This window comes from Sorex araneus, chromosome 7 (assembly GCF_027595985.1).
Source record: "Sorex araneus isolate mSorAra2 chromosome 7, mSorAra2.pri, whole genome shotgun sequence".
Taxonomy (NCBI): Eukaryota; Metazoa; Chordata; class Mammalia; order Eulipotyphla; family Soricidae; genus Sorex; species Sorex araneus.
Genome location: NC_073308.1, coordinates 29,192,234 through 29,219,984, shown reverse-complemented (window position 1 = coordinate 29,219,984; position 27,751 = coordinate 29,192,234).

The following is a 27,751-nucleotide window of genomic DNA, read 5'->3' as shown; positions in this document are numbered from 1 at the left end:
AAATGTTACTGTGCTGAGAACTTAGAAGTGGTAAAATGAAAAGGCTGCAAATGTTAAGATAAAATTACACCAACAGACAGTAATAACTATGTACCAAAAAATTCTCCAAGTGCAATTCTACAAGGAGCCTATGGCAGTGGTTAGGTCTCTGTGCCAGGAGTGGAGAACATAAGATCAAGCCTGAAGGCCATATAAGACCAGCACAATCATGTGGTACATGATGATAGGCCAGACATATATGCTTCTGATGGCCACTCGCAGCCCATACGCCCATTTTGGATTGCCTATGAACGGTGTTATAAATACCCAAATGGCCTTTGACAGAACAAAAAGCTCCCCACCCCTGATCTATGACCTTTACCTACAATAATTACTACCAATTATTCACTTGATGAGAATCATTTACTCTCATGAAAAAACTAGAAAAAAATTAAACTATGAATTATTGTACCTATTAGATCTCTACACACAGTCAAATGCTAAGTATATATGAAACTTTTCATAAAGCGCTAGAAATTATACAGCATCACAAAAAGTCCGCCAAGAAGTGCGTGTGTGTTAGTTTGGACTTCTAAAATAAAATCAAGGAATATTAATTTCTTAAGCCAAACAACAGGAAGTTTTTCAAAGGAAACAGTTACTCAGTAATCTTGCTGTAATTGTCAGGGACAAAAGGAAAAAAAGAAAGAGAAATAACCTCCACAATATAAAAGCCCTAGTTCCAAAGTTATAGTATAATGCTACAATCATAGTAAGTTTAGAATGTTTAAGTCCTCACTAGAATCACAGAAAACAAAACATTCAACTTACAGATCTAACAGATCTTGTTTACTATAAGAAATGTCAATAAAAGAAATATAAACCCACAGATATTTGTGATTTCTAAAGAAAGGTCATTAAATAAAGTTCCACATTAATTTCTTATGCAAAAAAATAAATAAATAAAAAATAGTACTTTCCAGAGTGGTGGAGACATAGACAGTCCAAAGGGGTTCAAAGGCTGACAGGGAGACAAAGAAAGAAGTGGGAGCAGCCAGGGGGTGAGGAGAGGTAGAAGCTATAGCAGCACAGTGATATTTCAGTTAGAAGAACTGTGAGAAGAGAAGACAGAGTCACATGCTGATGAAATTTGGAAACTTCCCTTTGGGGGACCACACCCAGTTGTGAGTAAGGCCACTTCTGCTTCAGTGGTCCTGGAGGTAGATGAGGACCATGAGGTGCCAGGGAATCAAATCTAGCCCTCTCACATGCAAAACGCATGTTCCAGCCTGTTAAACTCTCTCTAGGCCCATGTAAGACTTATTATTATCGGTGTAACATTCTAATATATAATGAAACATTTCAGATGCGAAAGAAAATTTCTCGTTCTAGAACTTCGTTTTCATTCAAATTACAATTAAGCATATTTGAACTTGCAATGTTCATAGACTTTATTACCTTAAACTCTCTCTGAGAATTTTCTTCTTATTTTCCTATGAATAAGAATGAGGATAGGTAACAGAAAGTAATGTTTTGCTCGAGTAATGGAGATATAAGTTGATAATGGAGATATAAATGTTGATTCTCAACATTTGCAAGAGATAAATAAGGGTGGCAGTGCATCAAGTAAAAGAGTTAGGAAAAAAAATGAAGTGAATGTATATTGCTTCCTTAGACAGGTAACTGATAGAATAAATGTAAAAGGGCGTAGAAGAAATAAACAGAAACTAAATGATGAATATTGAACATAAATTCAGAAAATAGATAAAAGCCTAGCTACCAGTAAATACAGCAACTATGAATATTGCATTTGCCTCATGAAAGAAAAATAGACTTGGAAAAGAAGTCAAGCATATACATTTCACAAAAGATTCCACTAAATTACAGTTATACAGAAAAGTTGACAAAGAGAAAATGAAAGAAAATGAAAGTAAAGGATTCCAGGTAAATGTCAGCCACAGGAAAGCAGCAATGTTATGATCAGAGAAAAAGAGGAATCAAGGGATACTTTAATATGGCTTTTTTAAAAAAAGGATATTTTAAATTATTGTTATGGGTCGTATGTCCATCTCCAATTCATATGACAACATTCTAAACAAAAATGTAAAATTATTTGAAAATGGGGCTTTGGAGAAGTCATTAGGGTTAGGTGAAGTCATGAAGACATGCTCTACATCACCTCCATAGGTGGTAATAAATGTGTATATGATTCTGATGCTTTTAAATGTAAGCACTTCAGACTTGTGAAAGGTATTCCACATCTGCCATTTTAAAAAGAATGTCCTCAAGTAATTCTGAATGCTGATTGTGTACATAATGATGTTATTTGAATATCATGCTAATAAAAACAGATGGAAATTATGGTATCTCAATCTACCTCTGTGCTGTTTATTCATGACCCCAAATTAGGTTCCTAAATGATTAAAGACTGGATTTAATTGAACGCATGACGGTGGTCTTTTTTTTTCTGTGCTTTGTAATTTGGACTAGAGTATGTTAAGTGAACAATAGCTGCATGAACCAAAGTAATTGAATTTTGAGAAACAGAATACTGTGAGCAAGTTAATCTCAGAAGGCTATGTTCAATGTGATGCTGTTTAATGCACTTCATAAACAAAATTAACATTATAATGCTTATATATTTGAATTTTATATTTGAATCTTAATCAGTTGGAAAGGAATAAATAGAAATCAGATATAAATTTCATATATAGTTAAAACTTATCCAGAAGCCAAGAATGAAAGGAGGGGCCAGAGAGATAGTGTAGAAAGTAGGTTGCTTGCTTTTCTTTGACCTGGATTTAATTCCCAGGACCACATAGAGTCTCCTGAACATCCCCAAGAGTAACGCTGACCTCAGAGCCAGAAGTAACATCTGAACAACTTAGGGTATGGCCCACGAATAAACAAAAACAAACAACAAAATAATAAAATGAAAATTTCAGAGTTGTATTAAGTAGATTCCATGTTATTGATAAATTTCAAATTTACATGCTATAAAAATGGACATCCATTTTATTGTTATACTCAATAGTTCAAATGCACATTAAGAATTATGGTGTCCTGTTTCAATATTCTAATAAATACTAACAAGTAATCTGAAAACATAGTATATTCTACAATGGAATACATTTACATTCAATATTTTTCCATAATATCTTTAACAAAATATTTTTGTATACACTTATCTGTATTCTTATTTACTTAATTTTTTTTTTTTTGCTTTTTGGGTCACACCTGGCGGTGCACAGGGGTTACTCCTGGCTCTGCACTCAGGAATTACTCCTGGCGGTGCTCAGGAGGCCATATGGGATGCTGGGAATCGAACCCGGTTTGGCCGCATGCAAGGCAAACTCCCTACCCGCTGTGCTATTGCTCCAACTCCAACTTAAATTTTTTTAAAATAAAAATGAATTGATAAAATAGAGTGGCTGTGTTCAGGACTTATTTCTAGCTTGGTGCTCAGGGCTCACTCCTGACAATATTCTGGAAATCATATATGATGCTGAGAATGAAAATTGGTTTGGCTGTATGGAAGGCAAACACTTAACCTTGCATACTATCTTGTCAGCCCTTAAAGTTATATTTTATAATAAGCAACAATGTAACAATTAACTTCGTCAAGTGCAGATTCTCCGAAGGATTATCTTTCTTGGGAGGAAAGAAATGCATCCCAGGAACACTGATCATTCAAAATAGATCCTTATAAAAACTGTGATTGTTCCTTGCGTCCTAATTGCAAAAGTAAAAATTAGTTTAATCTAGAAATACTGAGACCATCTTTGAGGAACTCAGGGTAGTTTTGTTTGTTTGTTTTGATATCAGTGCTAGAAGAATCTAGGAATGATGTAAAATATTCAGAACTACACATGCTATCAATATGAAAGTAGAAGAATTTTCTGAGGCAGTAATCACAACCCCAGGTTCAGGTTAGAGAACTCTTGAAAGAATGGCTGGTTGGTTTTTCTTTTATGATAAAAACACAAACAACCACTTCTGAAAATGTTCCTTCTATCTCTCTGTGTCAGACCAAAATGGTCTTCTAAGAAAGCCTACACAGAGCAATGTGAGAAAACCAATTCAGAGATATTTACAGACACATTATGTTGAATAGTTTTCTGTTGACCTGCTTTGTACGTAACTGTCCAAATAGACTTTATATCCTGCCATAGAATTCTGCAGCATTTTTATTTAGCTTGGCTTTCGTATTTTTTCACATGATGATTCTTATTTTCTTGATGCAGCTTTGTAATTACTTTTCAGAAGCAAGAACACCAGGCCTGTTTTCTTATTTCTATTGAGTTAGTGTTCATTTTGGCAGTTACTATAATTGCATATTACTGAATTCAGAACACTGGCCAGAAAAATAAAATGGAAACTGGTGTAGCACTATTTCGACTCACATATTAGTTTCTCTATAAATGATTTCACAAGCACGATACCAGTTTCTCTCCAAAGACTTTACAAATACAACAAAAAGAATATAATCAGAAGCATTTTTTTAACTCAAGGCAAAAAAAATCAAAACAAGTAGAAAAACAGATACATGAAAGGAATAAAACACTCTATAATTATACTTTCAAAAATGCTGCATTTCTCCTAAATATGGCATGTTTCCAAGAGTACTTATTTTGAATATTTAATGCTCATAGTTACTGAAATATATTACTCTTAAGAATTAAATCCTATTAAAGTATATAATCCTATTATAGAAGCAGTTTTCTATCACAATTGCACATGTGAATGACAAAAATAAACTTCTATATTATTTGTGAAGATTGTATTTTTAAAAATAAATAAATTTCAAGAAGAGAAATTCTTCTGAGATGCATTCTTATCTTAAAAGTGAAGAGAGAATGATTTTTAACATCTCTCCCCTAATCTAAAAATATAAATAGATGGTGTAAATGAAACAAAGAAGAAAAAACAATTCAAATAGAAAATTAGGAGTTCAAAATATCTCAGGTCAATTGATTTCTTATTAAAAGAATGACAGATGTAATAATTTCCTATAGAATATTTACAAGACTACTATTTTACATCAAGTTAATGCAAAAAAGTTCAAACATAACGTGGAACATAATTTATAATGAAATCATGTTATGCCTGCTGCCATGTGAATGAGAAGTTTGACTTTGTTTTCATGAACTTGTTGATTTTCAGTGCTTCAATAGTCCCTTTGTCTACTAAGATGGTTATTTACCGTCAAAATAAGTAGTTTTCCCTCTCTGTATCCCAGTTTTTAATTTCTTGGCATACTTTTATATAGTCATTTCATCATTCTCTTTAAACTTAGTTATATTTTGAAATGGGCGATAGCACAGCAGGTAGGGTGTTTGCCTTGCATGTGGCCGACCCGGGTTTGATTCTTCTGTCCCTCTAGGAGAGCCCAGCAAGCTTCTGAGAGTATCTTGCCTGCACATCAGAGCCTGGCAAGCTACCTGTGGCGCATTTGATATGCCAAAAACAGTAACAAGTCTCACAATGGAGACGTTATTGTTGCCTGCTCTAGCAAATCGATGAGCAATGAGATGACAGTGATATTTTAAAAGTCTAGACAGTATCTATCTAAAAAACTACTAAGCACTTAGTTGCTTTAAAATTATTGTTATTATTCTGTTTTTTTTGGTAAAGGTAAAAATGAACCACACCCTGAAGTGCTCATGGATGATTCCTGCCACTATACAGAGACCTGTTGGTGACTAGGGATCATACTGGGGTGTCTGCATTCAAGGCAAGTGCCTTAGCCTTGCTATTAGCTCTGTTGCCCTCAAAAGAAACATTTGTTCAAGAAAAAGTGCATAAGTATATCTGTGAGATATTTATGAATAAATTATTTAAAATCTTATGAATAAAAAGTTAAATTTACAAAATATCTTAATGTCTTAATGTATGTTTGTCTTTTATAATAATCCAGGCTGCTACATTTGTAAAATTTTAGCATATAGTATTTTGATGTGTTTTGCCAAAATATTAACATAAAAACAAAAATAAACATCTTTTGTTTGAGAGCCTAATCAATATTTTTGGAATTATTACATGGCATCTTGTTCTATAAAAGTTACAACTACTTCACTGTAACACATTATTAAATTTCCTATACACATGTAAGCATAACACAATACAAAAATCATGAAATATATTTGCTACTCTCCTATTAGTTATAGGTTTTGTTCCTATTTCAATAGATTTTATATGTTCATATTTAAATATATTTACATGTGTAGTTCTATTCAAGTTTGAAATTTTATTCCAAATATGAATGTGTATGAACTAACAGCACAAATAAGATACAGAATGATTCTATCATTGACTACAAATCATTAGGGATGGTTTTTAATCCTTCTTGTTTTACCATATCTCTAATCGGTAGATTATTCATTTCATTGGGTTTACCTTCACTTGATAACATATTCAATTCACTGATGATTTCTCAACACTAGAAATTGGGTTGCTTCATTTTTATGCCAGTGTATGACATAAAGAAAATATTACTCAATACCTAAATAACTGAGAAATTTGAGTTTAGACATTAAACCAATTTGCTTTATTATTTTACTAGACCTGTATTAGGTAATTGAAAAATTTGACCCAGCAATACCACTACTGGGAATATACCCCGAAGAAGCAAAAAAGTATAGTCGAAATGACATCTGCCCTTATATGTTCATTGCAGCACTGTTTACAATAGCCAGAATCTGGAAAAATCCCGATTGCCCCAGAACAGATGACTCGTTAAAGAAACTCTAGTACATCTACACAATGGAATTCTATGCAGCTGTTAGAAAGGATGAAGTCATAAACTTTGCATATAAGTGGATCAACAATAAAAGTATCATGCTAAGTGAAATGAGCCAGAAAGAGAGAGACAGACATAGAAAGATTGCACTCATCTGTGGAATATAAAATAACAGAAAAGGAGACTAATATCCAAGAATAGTAGAAATAAGTACCAGTAGGTTGGCTCCATGGCTTGGAAGCTGGTCTCACAGGCGGGGGAAAAAGGCAGCTCAGATAGAGAAGGGAACACCAAGTAAAATGTGGTTGGAGATCCTGCCCAGGAAGGGAGATGCGTGTTGAAAGTAGACTAGAGACTGAACACAATGGCCACTCAATACCCCTATTGCAAACCACAACACCCAATTGGAGCGAGAGAGATCAAAATGGAGTACCCTGCCACAAAGGCAGGGTGGGGTGGAAGGGAGATGGGATTGGGGGGTGGGAGGGCTACTGAGTTTATTGGTGAAGGAGAATGGGCACTGGTGGAGGGATGTGTTTGTAAACATTGTATGAGGGAAAAACAAGTTCTAAAATGTGTGAATCTACTCTGTACCCTCATGGTGATTCACTAATTAAAGAATAAAATAAATTAAAACGACAAGAAAGAAAAATATATATTTTTCTATACCTACTTCATGGCATCGAGCTTCTGAAACCATAGCAATTTCCTAAACTTTAAGAGTTCTAGAATAATCTCTTGTTTAAAAATTTATTTGACCCTGCCATTCAAGCAGCGTTTTTATAATCGATGTAAATTCCCAACTGTTAATCGTTGAAACATTTTTTTCTTCCATTGAGATGAATCTGGACAAACTCTTGGATGACTCTGAGACGAGGCTAACCACTAGAAAGGCTGAGCCATAGATTAGTCTCAGGATTCTGAGTCTTACAGTTAAGCACCAGAGGGGAGCAGCACCAGAGGAGTACTTAATCACCAACCATGCCTAGATGATGAGGCCTCCAGAAAAATCCTGGAGGAATCATAATTTAGGAAACTGCTCAGTGTAGCATATTTGCCCTGTTCAGAGTGTGATCCACTCCTGATTCAGAGATTCAAGCTCCCATTCTGTTAACCTGTAGCCTATGCTTTTGGCTTTTTTAATCATGACACTGTATCTGTATACATTACCACATACTTTGATAAATTTAAATTTTTAAATGTAATTAAGTCGTTTTACCATCATTTTAATGGTACATTAAACATGATGGCTGCTAAGTTCCTATGTTGCAAACCATGACACCCCAAATGAGAGAGAGCAAGGGGGGAATGTGTCTTCCACAAAGGCAAGGGATAGGAAGGGATAGGGGTATTAATTTATTACCATTAGAAATGGTAATATTAATTATTAATTTATTAATTTAATAGTAACAAATTAATCAAACCCAAGGAGGGGGCCATTGGAAATCTCATTTATTACCAATGAGTCAAAAGCAAGAAAACTTGGGTTAGTGGCAAACCATTTTTTTTATTTATTCATTTATTTATCTATTGTGTGTGTATGTGTGTGTGTGTAGAGGGTTGCTATTTTGTTTCTGTTTGTTTTTTTTAATAAATCATCATGAGATACCATTACAGACTTACAAATTTTAGTGATTATGTTGCAATGAAACAATATTCGAGTACTCATCCTCCGCCAGTGCCCATTCTCCACCACCAATGTTCCCAGTGTTCCTCCCTCCACCCCCACCCCTTCCCACCCCCTGCCTCTGTGGAAGACACATTCCCCGGTAACTCTCTTTTCTTTGGGGTGTTATGGTTTGTAACATAGGAACTTAGCAGCCATCATGTTTGGCCTGTAGCCAACTTTCAGCACACACCTACCATCCCGAGTGATCCCTCCAACTATCATTTGTTTAGTGGTCTCTTCTCCCTCCCACCTGCCTTTTCCCCCAGCACATGAGATCAGCTACCAATGTCATTCTCCTATTATGTTACTTTATATTTCACAAATGGATGCAGTCATTCTGTCTCTGTCCAGCTCTTTCTGACACATTTCACTTAGCATGATACTTTTTATGTTGATCCACTTATATGTAAATTTCATGGTTTCATCTTTTCTAAGAGCTGCATAGTATTTTATTGCGTAGAGTTTCTTTAACCACTCATCTGTTCTCAGTCACTCATTTTTTTCCCAGATTCTGGCTATTGTAAATAGTGCTGCAATAAACATACAAGTGCAGATGTCATTTCTACTGTGCTTTTTGCATCTAATACCATTCTGTTTTAATTACTACCACTTTGTACTACAGTTTGAAGTTGGTGAAGGTGATGTCCCCCATCTCTTTTTCCCCAATAATTGCTTTAGCCATTCGTGGGGGCTTGTTTTTCCATATGAATTTCAGGAGTGTTTGATCAATTTCTTTGAAGACTATACCCTTGTAGGAATTGCACTGAATCTGTATAATTTTTGGGGGACTATTGCCATGTTGACAATGTTAGTTTTCCCAATCCATCAGCAGGGGATGTATTTCCATTTCCTTGTGTCTCCTTTTGTTTCTTGAAGTAGTGTTTTGTGGTTTTCTTCATACCTCCTTAGTTAAGTTGATTCCGAGGTACTTGATATCCTGAGGCATGGTTGTGAACGGAATTACCATTTTCATCTCACTTTCTTCTCTCTCATTATTTGTGTATAGGAAAGCCATAGAATTTTGGGTATTGATTTTCTAGCCTGTGACTTTACTATACAAGTCAATTGTTTCTAGGAGCTCTTTGGTAGAGACTTTGGGGTTTTCTGAATATAGTATTATGGCATCTTCAAATATTGAAGTTTGATTTCTTCCTTTCCTATTTGGATGCCCTTGGTGCCTTTTTCTTGCCTTACTGCTATAGCAAGTACTTCCAGTACTATATTGAATAGCAGTGGTGAGAGTAGGCATCCTTGTCTTGTCCCTGATCTTAGAATGAATGCTCTTATTTTTTCCGCATTGAGGATAATTGATACCATAGGGTTGTGGTATCAATCTGTGCTTTGACTGTATTGAGAAAAGTTCCTTCAATTCCCAATTTGCTGAGAGTTTTTATCATAAAGGGGTGCTGGAACTTGTCAAATGCTTTCTCTGCATCTATTGATATGATCATATGGTTTTTATCTTTTCTTTTATTGATATGATGGATTATATTGATTGACTTGCATATGTTGAACCATATTTGAATCCCTGGGATGAATCCCACTCGGTCGTGGTGTATGATCTTTTTGATGAGACATTGGATTCTATTCGCTAATATTTTGTTGAGGATTTTTGCATTGTGTTCATCAAGTATATCAGCCTGTAATTTTCTTTTGCAGTGTTTCTGTTTGCTTTAGGTACTAGGGTGATATGTTCCTCATAGAAACTGTTTGGGAGAGTTTTTTGTCTCTTCAATTTCCTGGAAAAACTTGAAAAGGATTGGCAATAGGTCCTCTTTAAATGCTTGGAAAAATTCACTAGTGAATCCATCTGGACCTGCGCTTTTGTTTCTGGGAAGATTTTTGATTACTGTTTCAATTTTCTTGATAGTGATAGGTTTATTTAGGTATTCCAAATCTTCTTGGCTCAGTCTTGGTATGTTATAAGAATCTAGTAATTTATCCATTTCTTCTAGGTTTTCTTGTTTCATGGCATACAGATTTTCAAAGTAATCTCTGAATATCTGAATATCTTTTGAATTTCTTTAGTTTCTGTTGTGATGTTCCCTTTCTCATTTCTGATTCAGTTTATTAGGGTTTTCTCTCTCTCTTTGTCTCTCTCTCTCTCTCTCTCTTTCCTTGTAAGTCTCGCTAGTCATTTATTAATATTGTTTATTTTCTCAAAGAACCAGTTCTTGGACTCATTGATTTTTCAGATTGTTTTTTGGGCTTCCATGTCATTGATCTCTGCTCTCAGTTTTATTATTTCCTTCCTCCACCTGGTTTGGGCTCCTTTTGTTGGTCCTTTTCTAAGATCTGGACTTGTATAGTCAGGCTATTTATGTGGGCCCTTTTTTCCTTCCTGAGAAATGCTTGCAGAGCTATAAATTTCCCCCCAACACTGCTTTAGCACAAGTTCTGGTAGCTCAGGTCTTCATTCTCGTTTGTTTCCAGGTATCTTTTGATTTTCCCCTTGACTTCCTTCTTGACCCATTTATTGTTCAACATGGGGCTGTTTAGTTTCCAGGTGTTTGATTTGATCTTCCGTGTCTGTGTGTGATTAAGTTCTATCTTCAGTACATCATGGTCTGAAAAGAGAGTTGATACAATTTCTATCTTTCTGAGTCTATTGAGGTATGTTTTATGGCCCAGCAGTGCGTCTATCTTAGAAAATGTTCCATGAGCACTAGAAAAGAATGTATATTCGATGTTTTGGGAATGAATAGCCCTGTATACATCTACTAGCCCTCTCTCCTCCATTTCTTCCTTTAAGGTCAGTACTTTCTTGCTGAGTTTTAGTCTTGTTGACCTACCAAAAGGTGATAGGGTGGTGTTGAAGTCTCCAACTACTATTGAGTTGCTACCAATGTCCTCCTTGAAGTCTATTAGCAGTTGTTTTAAGTATTTAACTGGCCCCTCATTGGGTGTGTTTTGTTTACTAGTGTGATTTCTTCCTGATATACATATCCCTTGATTATTAAAAAAGAACCTTCACTGTCCCTTCTAATCTTTTTCAGCCTATATTCGATACTCTCAGATACTAGTATGGCCATCCCAGCTCTTTTTGAGGGGGTTGTTTGCTTGCAGAATTGTTTTCCATCCTTTGACTTTGAGTCTGTGTTTGCTCTGACTGTTAAGATATGTATCTTGTAGGCAGCAGAATGTTGGGTTTAGTTTTTTAATCCATTTTGATACTCTGTGTCTCTTAATTGGTGCATTTAGACCGTTTACATTGAGAGAATTATTGTCATGGGGTTTTGTGCCATCAGTAGGTGTTTGTTGTGCTAGTAGGGTTTTCTTTCTTTCTCTCTTTTTTTTTCTTGTCTTACAGTATCACTTTTAGTCCTTCTTTTAAGTCTATAAAGCTTCTGAGCTGTTTTTTATCTATGAAATAGTGTATTGTTCCTTTGAGTTTGAGTGAGAGTTTAGCCTGATAGAGTATTCTTGGTGAGACACTAATTTCATTGATTTTTTTCACTATATCTCCCCATTGTCTTTGGGCTCAGACAGTTACCTCTGATAAGTCTGCTCTAAATCTAAGGGATGCTCCTTTGTATGTGATTTCCTTCTGTGACCTTGCTGCTTGCAGTATTGTGTCTTTATCTGTGGAATATGTCATTCTGATTATGATGTGTCTTGGAGTCTTTTCATTAGGGTCTCTTTTAGCTAGTATATTCGGGCTTCTTTGATCTGGATACCTGCATTCTTCAGGTCTGGGAACTTCTCAGCAATATCTCTAACTGTTTGGTGTTGCCTCCATGTCCTTCTGGTACTCCAATGATTCTTATGTTGTCCCTCTTGAATTCATCCCCTAGGTCTCTTATTCACCCTCATGATATTCTGAACTCCTTTTACCTTTTAATCTTGTCTCTTGTATGCTTTCTGCAGTTCATCTTCAAGCTCACTGATTCTGTGTTCAGCTTTTATCATTCTACTATTGAGGACGCCCACGGAGTTTTTAATTTCATCTATCAATCTTTGATTAGTGACATTTTATTTGTAGCTTTCTTATTTCTGCTCTCATTTTTTCCTGTATTTTGTTGGTTGTCCATTCCACTGTTTCCTTCATGTCTTCCTTTCTTTTATTGGATGCTTGTTCCACCATTTCTTTGAGCTCATTGAATATCCTCAACATTTTATCTCCGAATTTTTTATTGGAAAGATTATATTTGTGGGAATTCCCTGTTGAAGCCTCAGGGGTCTTTTTTTCATCCACTCCTCATGGGGGGAAGGGGGATCTGTGCTGTTTCTTATGTTGCTGTGGTACTATGGAGGTGGATCCCTCCAGTTCACTATTAGTTACCCTCTCTTGCTGCAAGAGAGGATTCTAGATGGGATAGGTTGATGGCGGTCTCCTTTTTTCTCTTTTAAAATACTCCCTCTTTGGCGCTCCTCTTTGCTTTATATTGGCACAGTAGTGCAGCTTCAGAGGGTCTGTTCTTTCAGTAAAGGCATATTCAGATTCTTGTGTTCACTGTTATTTTTGTGGGTTTTCAGCATATTTTGATTGGAATGGGCTAGTGGTCTATGGCCGACTGTGTTTGGGATAGTCGGGATGTCCTCTTTAGAATCAGGCAACGGAGGTTGAGCTGTGAGTCCAATGTGCTTGAAAAGGGGAAAATAACTGCCCCAAGGCCGCGCCCAGCATGTTATCGTACCTGATGGTTGGAGAGGCTACTTAAGTCTCTGCTAGAGTTTGGAGTTCCCTCTGATGCACTCCTGAGGTTTGTAGGGGCTTTTTGGCAGTGGTTCCAGGGGCACCTCGGCAGGGGAGGGCACTTGCAGAGTCGGGCTTGGGGTGGGGTCTGGTGTCTGGGCCACTCACCCGGGGTTGCTATTTTGTGACTGAAGACTTATCCACTTTCAACATATAAATATTGTAGGACACAACTAAATTCATTATAGTTACTTATGCTCTCTGACTAGTCAAGTTCATGAGACATGAATACTGAAACTGGTGCCTGGTGGTAAAAGTACCATAGGCTCCCATTTACTGTATTAGCTGTCCTGTTTCTTATTATGTATGGTCATCAGAATTCAGTGATTTATTGCCAGACTACAGTCATTTTTTTGCATTATTAAATGTATATCACAGGGTAACCAGAAATTTTTTACATCATTTGTTTGATCATTTTAAAGGTACTATAATTTAGTTACTCATATGTTAAGCAGAGATAAGAAAATCAAAGTCACTAGAAAAGTGCTCTTTAAAACATATTTTTCTTTTGTTTATTTGATAAATGGAAATAAGATCATCAAAGTCACTGGGAAAGTGGTCTAGTTGGCAAGACTCTGAGGTGTTATTTGGTAACTCCAGATGTGTTCAAAAAAGCATCACTACCTTTGTAGCCAGTCACATAAACCCTGGGGTCCCAGTTATGAACAATATAAAGTTAATGCTTCTGAATTCGCTGATATGAGAAAAAAATCAGCTATTTGCCTCTCCACTTTATAATTCATAATGTAAATAGAATTAATGAGCTATTTGGTCATGGTGATATTATTGGTAATCCTAAGGCAGAAAATGTTTTATCTCCAAGTGCTTTCTTAGTGCTGAAAGAACCATAATAGGACAAAATATTTTCATTGCAACATACCTATTGCTGTAACCTAGGGTTTCTTAACTTTCTTTTTCACTAATCACTCATTTTTCTGAGAAAATTTTATGTGATGTCATAAAATATCTGTAGAAATCAAGTATTTTCTTATAAAGATATGTATTTAAAAGCAATTTAAAGAGTTTTGGGGACCCTCACATTTATGGGACAACAAAATGACCCACAATTTAAGAAGCTAGGAAATAGATAAGCAAGAAGAGTGGCAAATTCTTGCTTCTCTCATAACATGAATATGTCGCATTAAAAAATCTGCAGTAGTTTTATCTAAAAGATTCATATTATTGATGGCCTATATTTCTAGTGAATTTGTGAAAAACATCAAAATTCAGAGTTATGGGGCCTGAGATCATTGATTTATTCTTTTTTGTATCAGATAATTGCTGGTAAAATCAATGACATTATTTCATAAGGTTATTTTAAATGTAAAACTAATAGTATGAGTGAGAAAATAAAGAAATCATATTCTTTCACTCTAAGAATATAGTTCAGCTCATAAGTATATCTATAGTACAGTCTTTCCTTCTGATCATTATATTTTTCCAATAAGCTACATATTCATATTTTTTGTTGAAAATTATAATATAAAAAACCAAAAGTACTTTCCTAAAGATATCTAACTAATTAGAACACTAACTTTTAATGATTATTTTATTGTAAAAAAGTGTCATAAATTTCTATTTCTTAGAGCCACCTTATAAATTTTGTTTCTGTCAACCTTATTATTTTCGACATAATACTGCAAGTTAACTGTGGTGTGTCCAATAATAAGTTGCTTGGTTATGTTGATTTTTAAATTATTTATTACTTGACTGCTTTTGAAGCAAAAGTAAAACCTTAAAATGCACCAGAAAAAAAAAGATATTTTAAGCTTTACTTTCAAATGTTCTTTTCTATAATCATGAAGTAGCACCATTTCACTGGTTCTTTAGGCTCTATCATAAAATTGTCTATGCATATGTGTTGGGTTAAAAACAATAATGTCAGTGGAATATCCTAACAAATGGCCAGCTCTTGTGAAAGAAGAATCGTGCTACTGGGCTGGAGTTCGGTTTGTTTCTCCAAGCCGTGAGGGGATGTGAAACACGAAGGGTCGTGTCTAGAAACTACTGAGATGGCCCCCTTGCTGGAAAGGAATTTGAGTTTGCAAGTCTTAATTAGTGTCTCTGCTTCTAACGGGTCGATGTAATCATGTGCTGTACTCCAGGCAGAGTCGTTGCTTAAGTATGAAACATTTCTTTTGTGTTTTTTTTTCTTTTCATTTTCACTGTTGTATCAAGTTGCCTATCAAGTCCACTGACTAGCCACAAATGGTAAGGGCTGCTGGGGGAGGGGACTTGTCCCCTGGTACAACGGGACAAGTACCAGGAAGAGAGCTGGTACCCAGACGCGGTTTTCAGTCTGAAAAATGAATGTGTGTGGCAGTGCAAACACGTGTTTGCCAAATATTGACTCTTTGAGGCTCCCATGAATTATCTTTTTACCTATCTGAAGTCCCAGCCAGCTTTCTGACTATCTTCAAATCATGTCTTTGAGGTCCATGTGTATGAAATTCAACATTTTCCCTCCTGTTATTTTTTTTTTTTTTTGCTTTTTGGGTCACACCCTGAGATGCACAGGGGTTACTCCTGGCTCAATGCACTCAGGAATTACTTCTGGTGGTGCTCGGGGGACCATATAGGATGCTGGGAATGAAACCCATGTAGAACGCGTGCAAGGCAAATACCCTTCTCGCTGTGCTATTGCTCCAGCCCTGTTAATGTTTTTTTTATGATTATTCAATGGTTATGTTCACTTATGAGCCTAGAAGAGAAAAAGTAATTATTTTATTCCTACAGCAAGGAAAAAATAAAAAGCATGCAGCCAGAAGATGCACTGTGCCAGACAAGAGTACATGCGTTACGTGTTGGAGGGCTGATTTGTTCTGAAGCGTTGTATACAGCCCCCTCGCCACCAACCTCCCCTTCTTCCCCACCATCCTAACGGGTGATCTCCAAGCACTATGCTGGGAATAGTTCCTCAACACTGCTTGGTGGGGCAAAAAACAAATGAATGAATTAAAGTAAGGGCATGTAATCACACAGAAACCTCTCCATGATGTCAAAAGAATATTGGTATTAATTGTGACTTTCTTATTCAATGTTGACAGTAAAGTTTTATCTTTCTCACTAATTTTAGACTAAAGATCGCTCTACATCAGAACAATATTTACGCTGACTTATTTAAATTAAAATTGAGTTAACACTATGCAAATTAAAAGCAAAAATTCAAATAAAAGATATTTTGGGTAGCTTTAGGGGTACTGTAGTGGGTAGGATTCTTGCCTGGCACATAGCTGACTCAGGTTAAATGGTTGGCACTAGATGGGGCTGGAGCGATAGCACAGCGGGTAGGGCATTTGCCTTGCACGCGGCCGCCCCGGGTTCGAATCCCAGCATCCCATATGGTCCCACGAGCACCGCCAGGAGTAATTCCTGAGTGAAGAGCCAGGAGTAACCCCTGTGCATCGCCGGGTGTGACCGAAAAAGCAAAAAATAAATAAATAAATAAATAAATAAATAAATGATTGGCACTAGAGAGGGTCCTTTGAGCATCAGAGGGTGTGATCCCTGAGCACTGAATCAGGAGTAAGCCCTGATTATCTCTGAGTGTGGCATGAAAACACAAAATAAATTTTACTAACTCAATTTTATTAAAAATTTATATGGGCAAATGATTTATCAATAACAGTGACTTACATTTGTAATCAAGTGTTTTATTCAGTTAATAAAATTATTTCACAATGCATTGGCAAAGTTTTGATGAAGACTTATTAAAGAAGTGTCAGGACCGTTTTAGTGTGATGGTAGATCAAAAAGGAAAATATGCATAGCATAAAAATGCATTTAAAATAATCTATTAAATAGACAATCTAGAACTGGCTATTAGATCATTAGCTCTTAAACCCAGTAGAAGACAGAAATACAAGTATTGCTAAAGTTTGTGATACAAAATGCAATTAGAGAGAAGGAAAAAACTCAGTGACTATAAGATAAGAAACCATTTGACATCTGGTTTTGATGCTGAGATTTCTTTTGTAGCTTGGATAAGTCCTGTAACTCTTACCACTCTCACAGGTCTGCAAAGAGTCTGGGGAAGAGCAGTTCAGGTTAAAATTAACAACAAATATATTTCACCCTTCACTTGATCTTGCAGGTGATATTGTAAAATTCCTTGATCCTGCAAAACAGAAAGAAGAAAGGCAAACTTAGAATTCATTCAACAATCACTAAGCACCACCCCCAGCCCCTTCCCCTCCACACACATTGTTCTAGTCTGCATATAAAGGGCAAGACTGAAATGTTCCTGGCTAAAGCCTGCACTTTATTGAAGGGGACAGCCACTCAGATGTTTTAGTATAATACAACTGGAGACTTCCAAAGAGCAGCGTGAACAAAGGATATTGCCAGACTGTGGAGGGTTACAGTTTGACACTTATTTCAAGGTAAATTGATCCTGGAGGGTAAATTTGAAAGAAGAGGCTTGTTGAGGAACTGTGAAATTAAAGGAAAAACTGCTAGAGGTATTTGGTAGAAAGGGAAGAAGGTAGGAAAATCTGCTGTATAGATCAGGCTGAAGAGTGCCCAGGAAGAGAGGAGATGCAAAGAAGACATTTTAGATGCAAAGACAAACATTCTCTCCACCGCACATCACAGTGCTGGAATTATGTAGGACAGTAACACACTGACTGTAGCAGCTTAGATTTGCTACTGCTGGAAGGTAGGAAAATCCATAGCAGATCATTTCAAAGCATTGTTTCCACAAAATCTCATTTGGACTGCTTATCTTAATATTCCTAATTCAAATAATATTTTGGTTTTGTTTATATTTCTGTCCCAGACTTCATGACCAATCTATGACTCTGTAAAATATTGCCGTATAGGTAATGCTGATCTTTTCTTTAATCAATATAGCTGTCGATTTAAATTAGTAAGGTTGCAATCATAAAAAAACGATGTCCTCTTTATTCTTTATTTCTTGTACTTATAGTAGATTAACCCAAAACTTTAAAAAAATATATTTATTTTTTAATTAGTGAATCACCGTGAGAGTACAGTTACAGATTTACACACCTTTGCATTTGTGTTTCCCTCATACAATGTTCGAGAACCCATCCCTGCACCAGTGCCCATTCCCTCTCACCCCCCAACCCCATCTTTCCCCACACCACCCTGCCTCTGTGGCAGGGCACTCCCTTTTGTTCTCTCTCTCCAATTGGGTGTTGTGATTTGCAATAGGGGTATTGAGTGGCCATTGTGTTCAGTCTCTAGTCTACTTTCACCACACATCTTCCTTCCTGCGTGTGGTCTCCAACCACATTTTACTTGGTGTTCCCTTCTCTATCTGATCTGCCTTTTCCCCCAGCATGTGAGGCCAGCTTCCAAGCCATGGAGCCAACCTCCTGGTACTTATTTCTACTATTCTTGGGTGTTAGTCTCCTACTCTGTTATTTTATATTCCACAGATGAGTGCAATCTTTCTATGTCTGTCTCTCTTTCTGACTCATTACACTTAGCATGATACTTTCCATGTTGATCCACTTATATGCAAAGTTCATGACCTCATTTTTTCTAACAGCTGTGTAGATATACCAAAGTTTCTTTAACCAGTCATCTGTTATCGAGCATTTGGATTTTTTCCAGATTCTGGCTATTGTAAACAGTGCTGCAATGAACATATAGGTGCAGATGTCATTTCGACTATACTTTTTTGCTCCTCCGGGATATGTTCCCAGCAGTGGTATTGCTGGGTCAAATGGGAGCTCAATTTCTAATTTTTTGAGAATCGTCCATACTGTTTTCCCAAAGGGCTGAACCAGTCAGCATTCCCACCAGCAGTATAGAAGGGTCCCTTTCTCCCCACATCCTCTCCAACACTGGTTGCTTTTGTTTTTTGGATGTGTGCCAGTCTCAGTGGTGTGAGGTGGTTTCTCATAGTTGTTTTGATCGGATCTCCCTAATGATTAGTGATGTAGAGCACTTTATCATCTGCCTTTTGGCCATTTGTATCTTCCTTGGGAAAGTTTCTGTCCATTTCTTCGTCCCATTTTCTGATGGGATTGGATGTTTTCTTCTTGTAAAGAAACTGCCTTTTCAACCTGTGCCTTATATAGCCTTGATATCAACCCCTTATCTGATGGGTATTGGGTGAATATCTTTTTCCCATTCTGTAGATTGTCTTTGTATTCTGGTTGCTGTATCTTTTGCGGTGCAGAAATGTTGCAGGCTATAATATCAATACCCAAAAATCCATGGCCTTCCTATATGCAGACAATGAGACAGAGGAAACAGAAATGAAAAAAGCAATCCCATTCACAATCGTGCCCCAGAAAATCAAGTATCTTGAAATCAGCTTAACCAAAGAAGTAAAGGACCTCTACAAAGAAAACTATAAAACGCTACTCCATGAAATAAAAGAGGACATGAGGAAATGGAAACATATCCCCTGCTCATGGATAGGGAGAATCAACATTGTCAGAATGGCAATACTCCCCAAAGCATTGTACAGATTCAACGTGATCCCTATAAGGATACCCATGACATTCTTCAGAGAAATGGATCAAACAATCCTGAAATTCATATGGAACAACAAACGCCCCCGGATAGCTAAAACAATTCTTGGAAAAAAAACGATGGGAGGCATCACCTTCCCCAACCTTAAACTTTACTACAAAGCGGTAACAATTAAAACAGCATGGTACTGGAACAAAGGCACATCTGCAGACCAATGGAACAGGGTGGAATATCTCTACTCGCAACCCCAAATGTATGATCATCTAATCTTTGATAAGGGAGCAAGGAATGTGAAGTGGAGCAAGTAAAGCCTCTTTAACAAATGGTGCTGGCACAACTGGACAACCATATGCAAAAGAATGGGCTTAGACCTCTACTTGACACCATGCACAAAAGTCAGATCAAAATGGATTAAAGACCTCAACATTAGACCGCAAACCATAAGGTACATTGAAGACAAGGTCAGCAAAACCCTCCATGATATTGAAGCTAAAGGTATCTTCAAAGATGACACACAACTGACCAACCAAATGTAAACAGAGATAAACCCAAAACTTTTGAGGGTACTCATAGAAATGTTATCTTCTGGCTAGCTACACTTTTATGAAAATGATGTCTAATTAAATGTAACTGTTGTCTGTGGATAAGTTGAATTTTATAATGCAAAACTGGGTAAAATTTTATTTTTCTCAAATAAGAATAAAAATAATTTGAAAGTAAATTTCAGGCATAAAGAATCTAAGGTAGCACAATTTAGGTTCAAGCTCATACTGGTTTATTATCTTAAATGCAATTTTTTAAAAATGTTCAATAGACTAATTGCTTTTATCTATAATTAAATTTGTTACTTTCTGCAAAAATAACTCAGAATTTAGTAACTGTAGCATAAGATGCCACACCCTTCTCATCACATGACATTTTGTACACTTCCTTAATATTGTTTATTATTAATAATAATAATTAAGTTTAAGTTTATTAAGTTTACAATCAGTGGTAGATCTGTGTTCTAGTGCCTTGTTCACTGTGCTATTTCAAGAACTTTTTTCTTTCATTCTTTCTCAAATCACTCACTATGCATGTCATTTAATTGTAATGAGCCATCCAGTCTCTCTCCCAGACACCCAGAAGGCCTCTTCATTCTTCTGCAGGTAAAATTCTCGATTAGACATCTAACTGCTAAAATGTCTGTTTTTTTTTGAAAATCTTTTTTTTTAATTTTTAATAGTTTATTTTTAATTAGTGAGTCAACGTGAGGGTACAGTTACAGATTTATACATTTTTGTGCTCATGTTTCCCCCATACAAAGTTCGATTACCCATCCCTTCACCAGTGCCCATTCTCCACCACCAGTAAACCCAACATCCCTCCCCCCTTCCCCAGTCCCGTCTCCCCCCACCCCACACTGCCGCTATGGCAGGGTATTCCCTTTTGTTCTCTCTCTCTGATTAGGTGTTGTGGTTTGCAATAAAGGTGTTGAGTGGCCATTGTGTTCGGTCTCTAGTCTATATTTGGCCCGCATCACCCTTCCCCCACATGACCTCCGACCACTAAAATGTCTGTTTTGATGATTTTTGATTATTTTAATATCTCTGTGGATGGCTATTTTAAAACTCAGATCTCCTAATTTCTTGACCTAGTTTATTCGATTATCATGTCTTCCATCCATTCCCATTGTCAAAATTCCTTCTCAACCTGTTAATCAAAAGTCATAACTACTGTAAAGGTAAATACCAGGAGGATTGCTCCACAATTTGGAAGCTGGCCTCTCATGCAGGGGTGGCAGCTCAGATAGAGAAGGGACACCAAGTATGGGGTGCTTAGAGGGCCCGCTCAGGAGGGGAGATACATTCTGAAAGCAGACTACAGACCGAATGACAGCAATTCAATACCTCTATTGCAAACCACAACACACATAATAAGAGACAGCAAAAAGGGAATGCCCTGCCACAGAGGCGGGGTGGGGTATCGGGGGATGGGGTGGAAGTGGTGGGAGGGATACCAGAACTATTGGTGGTGGAGTGTAAAAAACTAAAGCACGCCGAGGGGCGAGCGCACTCGAGGGCTCTCTGGGCACTTCTGTCTCACTGTCCGCGTCCAGTGCCCCGGAACCACTGTGTGTGCCATCGGTCAAGAGAAGGCGACGGAAGGAAGAAGGCCAGACTGGTTGCTCGATCAGTTTATTTCATTCTCTCTCCCTGCTTCTCTCCCGGCTCTCGGTCTCTCTCTGGATCTGTGGTTCTGGCCCCTGTGGATCTGGCCAAACAACCCACTCTTACAGCCTAGTTAAATCTCCACAGCATGACGGGGTTGGGGGGGCGTACACGTAGGTGTGGTCACCATCAATAGGGTAAGGTTCCTTTCCCTTAGGGGATGCTTCTCCTAGGAATTAATTCTCTTTCAGCAGGAGGATCCACCCAAGGGCGGAGTCCCATGAAAGTGTTTCTCTTCTCCTCAGCCAGCAAACATATAAGAATTCATAATATTAATTATTTTGTATGGACACAATAAGAGATGCATTAAAGCTTATAGAATTGCTCTCCTGGGGCCATCTCAATCTCAGACTACAGTGCTCAGGCTAGATCAGTCTTTCCTATCCCTGGCAGGGTCCTAGTCTCATAATTACTATTGGATCATGACAGCATTTGTCTATGATCAAGCTCTTAACTTACAGTTAAGAATTCGGCACTTTGGCCAGGCCCATCTCGATGCCAGGGTAGCACATAACTCACCGCTTGCCCTGGATCCTTCCCGTCCCTCGTCGGGATCCTGCTTTTGGGGTGCTAGGAACTGAGGGCAACTGAGCTTAAGTGGAGAAAGCAGATGCCCGGGAGGGAATAATATTCGAGGCCAATTAATTCCCAAGTTATAAAAGCATAATATTGTCTTCTTGTGTCTATACAAAACAGACATAGCTTTAAAGTAAATTATTCAAAAGGCACAAGAAGAGGAAAAAGGCAATATTAACTTATATAATATAAATTCAGTATCCTAGGAAGGTCTGACCTTGCAAATTAGCAGAGTCAGATTAAGGGAAAGCCGAGGATTAACTCTTTTGGGGAAGAGAGCATGGAGAAGTGATTATAGCTAAACAAAGGGATGGGAGAGATTCGGGAAAACCTTGATGGGTGTGACTGGGGTAAGCCTAAACTCCGGGGAAAACCGGGACAAGCTACTTGTGGCAAGGAGGGAAAGGACAAAGTAATGTCAACCTACAGTGGAGAATGGGCACTGGTAAAGGGATGAGTACTCGATCATTGTATGACTGAAATGTAAGCACAAAGTTTGTAAGTCTGTAAATGTACCCCATGGTGATTCATCAAACAAACAAATAAATAAAAATTAATTTTAAAAAGTCATAACTACTTCATAATTCAAACGTGCCTTACACCTTGAACTGGAACATCATAAATTTTTGCTCTCCTAGTAGCAGAATACAAAATAACTTTTTTAAATTTTTTGCTTTTTGGGTCACACGTGCGATTCTGCTAAAATTATTAATTCTACTGACTTGACAAAGTTTATTAGACTTATCATAAATGTGTTTTCCTCATACTTATTTTTGTTGTCTTTTTAAAAAATATTTTAACTGCATCTTTGCATAAAAAATGTAATGATCCAAGTCCTCCAAGAAGCAAAACCTCAGAAGTAGATGTGCAAGATTTAGATATAAGAGCATTAAATGTAAATGAATTCGACACATAAAAGATTTAGTCGGTAAAGTTGGGCGTCTGCCTTGCATGCGACCAACCCAGGTTCGAATCCCAGCATCCCATATGGTCCCCTGAACACTTCCAGGAGTAATTCCTGAGTGCAGATCCAGGACTAACCCCTGTGCATCGCCACGTGTGACCCAAAAAGCAAAAAATTTAAAAAAGTTATTTTGTATGGCAAAACTATTGAAATCTGTCACAAACAAATGATTTCATAAGTTTATCAATTTTTATTTTTAAGCAGCTAAGCACATCACATCACTATAAAATGTTGTCAATGCCACAAACAGTTGAAATTTTAATTCACCAAAGGTATCTTATTCTCATTCAAACAGCTCACATTTTTTCATCTTCCTATTTTAAATAGCTTTATTAAATTAGAACTCCCATACAATAAATGTCACATTTTTATTTTTTTAAATTATTATTATTTTTGCTTTTTGGGTCACACCCGGCGATGCACAGGGGTTACTCCTGGCTCTGCACTCAGGAATTACTCCTGGCGGTGCTCAGGGGACCATATGGGATGCTGGGATTCGAACCCGGGTCGGTCGCATGCAAGGCAAACGCCCTACCCGCTGTGCTATCACTCCAGCCCCTGTCACATTTTTAAAGAATACAATTTTAGAAAGTTTGTTATGTGTTTACCTCTGGAAAAGCTTTATTAAAGGAATGAATATTTCAATTTAAAAATTTTCCTCTCTTCCTATAGAAATTTATTTCTCCCATATTTTTAAGTTTGTTCCTATAACTTAGCTCTACAGATGAGATTTAAATTTTTATATATTTATAATAAAGAATTATAAAAAAAGGTGTGAAATATTTGATTATATTTGTAAATCTGTCACTTTCTTCCTACAGTCTATTCATTTTTTTTCCCTCAAGGCCTTTGAAACACTATTATTAGGTTTATACATGTTCATCATTTGTTGAGTTATCTTGAAAAACTAACCTTTTATTATTATAAAATAACTTTGTTTTCTACCCCGGTTATATTTTGTGTTGATTCATTCTAAGTGGCTTTCTTCTTACTACTGTCATCATTAAAAGATACATCTTTACCATCATTTAACTTATCCATCATTTAAGTTATAAACTATAAATATTATTATTTATATAGAAATGTTTTATAAACTTAAAAGATTTGGGTATTTTATAGTCAATCAATATTTGCTTTCTTAATCATGTGGTAAGGCTTTGCATTTTATATGGATATAACCTTATTTATAGGGCAATACAATATATACAGATATAATCTCTCTGTTTATTGATCATTTTTCTCATCTAATTACTGTTCTAACACTTTTTACTTATCAGAATTAAGCTGATTACACAAGAAAGCCTATCTATAGTTCTCTAAAACGTTCCCTTTGTTTAACTCTCTCTTCTCAAATACTTAAGCAAACGTAATCTGCCTTGGTATTCCTAAACTCCGCTCTATTTCATGTTAAAGGCATCTTCGGGTTTCTTCCTCATCTCCACTTTCCTGTGCTAAAGTCTAAAAGTTGTCTCTTTAGGTACTAACGTGGGATAATTGAAAAGATGACCTTTATTTTTCGATTGTTTATGCTGTTTTTCTTTTAAGCCACACCCATCATCTGTGCATGGGCTTACTCCTTACCCTGCATCTAGTCTGTTATGGAGCCTGGTGGTGCTCTGCGGGCCTTATATGGTGCAGGGACTCAAGCCTACTTTGGCTCTGTGCAAGGTACACCTTACACTCTGTTCTGTCTCTCAGACCCCCATAAGGTTCACCTTGTTTCTGACTTAAAAAAAAATAGGTCATTATACTTCATTGTCTAGTATATTTAGCTTCTTGAAAATTGTTATTTAATATCTTCTCTTGTTTTTCTTTGTTTCTTCAGGTAGCAGATTGCTTTTGATAATTCATATTGACTGGTGGTGGAAGGTCCCCAGAAAATTTCACCATTTAGCATAACCCTACTTATATTTCCCACTCTCCTCTTCCTCCCTCCACCCACACTTGTTCAGTAACCACCATTCTCCTCAATAATTTCTGGAAAGAATGGAGAAAGGAAATATATTAGGTAGTTTTATACAACAATATATAGTGCTACCTATTTGGTGAACTAAAATTAAAATTAAGCATTGAGTTGGTTTACAGATATGTTTTCAAACAAAGATTTATTATCCATGTCACACCTTTAGTCTTTAATCCTAAAATTAAAAGAAATCTCTAGTTAAAAAGAAATCTTTAGTTTATGCAATGCTCATAATTTTAAATCAATTTTTCACAACAATAGTTATATCCTTTTTATTGTTTGTATCGTGACTTTTAGATTTGAATTATGGTCTGTGAGATTGGTCATAATGCTTAATATTTCTCCTCTCTTTTCTTCACATAACAAATCTGGTATAAATTGCTAATTTCTGTGAGGTTTAGGTGAGGAAAAAACAACAGAGGGGAAAAAAATCCAAGATAAATTAGTGCTATATTTATAAAATAATTAAAAATTTTGTGATGTTTAGAGAAAAAAGGTGTTTGTTTTTATGTTTTAATAATTCATTTTCCAAAATTACATAAGAGTTAGCACAGAACACAAATTATCAATTTAGTCTAAAGTACCATGTATCCTAGTGGCATCAGAGCTCATTTTAGTAAGAGCCATCCATAATCATGGCTCTGTGTGAGGTATTTTCCTCATGACAGTCAACTTCAATTCACCATCTTCAAAAGGGTGTTTTTGGCCAATTTTCCTCAGTTCTTTTTGACTGTAGGGAGCTGATCACAGCAGGTTTGCAAATAAGAAACAAGATTTTTCTCTTCTTGCTCCATTACATATAAAATCATGATGTTAAAAAACTTCCTGGAACCACTTGGATTAGCCCAAATGATGATGGCTTGAGGTTTGCTTGGAATTTTTCATGCCTCATCTGCTCCAAAATGAAATAACGATTTATAATGCAGTCCTCACTCAATACATAAACAAATATGTTACTAATGAGCATTTTTTAATGGAGTGAGTCCTGTGATAGCAACTGAAAGCTCATTATTCTTTGGCAAATATACCTAAACACATACGTTTGTGGATCTGAAGAAAATAATGACTTAAGTCCTGCACAAGTACATGCTGTTAGACTTCTCAACACAAACAGCGCAATTCAAACCTGAGACCTCAGTGGATCATCAATTGTGGATAGTTTGATGTATATAACTGCCTAGGTCAAATATGTTTAGATAAATCACTGAGATGCTCTCTGTCAGATTAATAGTGGTAACCACAGTTTTATTGTTTTGTTTCGAGTTAGGATCAGTTAAAAATTCGTGATCAAGTGAAAATAATATAATCTCTCAGAGTTCAGAAATGGAAGTTCTTGGAAATAGTGTATCAACATTTTTTTAAATTTTAAGAATCTCATTAAAGTTACAACAGAGTCAGAAAGATCATATAGGGATTAAAGTACTTTTCTTGCATAAGGATGACCCAAGCTCAATTCCTGGCAGTGTATGGTTTTCTAGAAACTGCTCAGAGATATTTCCAAGCATAGTACAGTATAGTCCTTAAATACAGGTCTGTGTGGCCTCAAATCCCTGCTCCCCATCCCCCAATGCTACCTAACAATGCAAAATGAAGGAATTAGCATTTGATGTAACGGTTACATTTTAGGATGATATGATAATACACAAAGTTCCATTCAGACACATATACATGTACAACTATTTCAGTTCATGGATACATATTTCCCTTAATATTCAGGAAGAAGTGAAAGTTGCTATTTCTTATCTTTTATTATCTCCTTGTGCGTATAGTAATTATTTTAATGATGCTTTCAGCTATTCTACTCTGACTATAATTACTTTATGTGGATTAAACAAAAATGATGTTGGGAAAGACCAAATGAAAAAAGACACCCCTCTGCTCCTCTGTTGTTGTTGTTGTTATTGCTGTCATTTTTGGGCCATAACTGGCTATGCTTAGGGCTCACTCCTGGCTCTGTGTTCTGGAACAACTCCTAGCTATGCTTGGAAGACCACATGTGGTGTTAGGAATTGAAGCCTGGTTGGCCACATGCAAGGCAAACATGCTACCCCCGTAGCATGCTCTGGCCTTCTGCTTAGTTTTTTAAATTCTGAATTTTAATGACCTGCTTGACAAATCGATTTTAGAATTTATCAAAACAAACAAACAAACAAACGGTTTGTAATCTGGAACCAAAGGGACTATTTAAATGTTTTAAGTCTTTTAAACTTCAAAGGAGAAACAAAAACATTTAACAGGAAAATGAAGTTACATACAGATTAGTATGCTACTATATTATGTAATGAATCCATTAAAGTAGTGAAAGAAATGACATATCAATCAGGACCCGCAATGAGTATGTGAATCAAGTGTGTAATCCCAAAATTTCAGTAACCAGAAAATTCAGGGTAAGAACAAATTTCAATATAAGAAATGAAATATTGACAGAAATATAGTTGTTCTCTGTCCATAAGTTATTTTTATTTTGTTCAATAATATCATTGATTTATATTGAAACATGTGTAC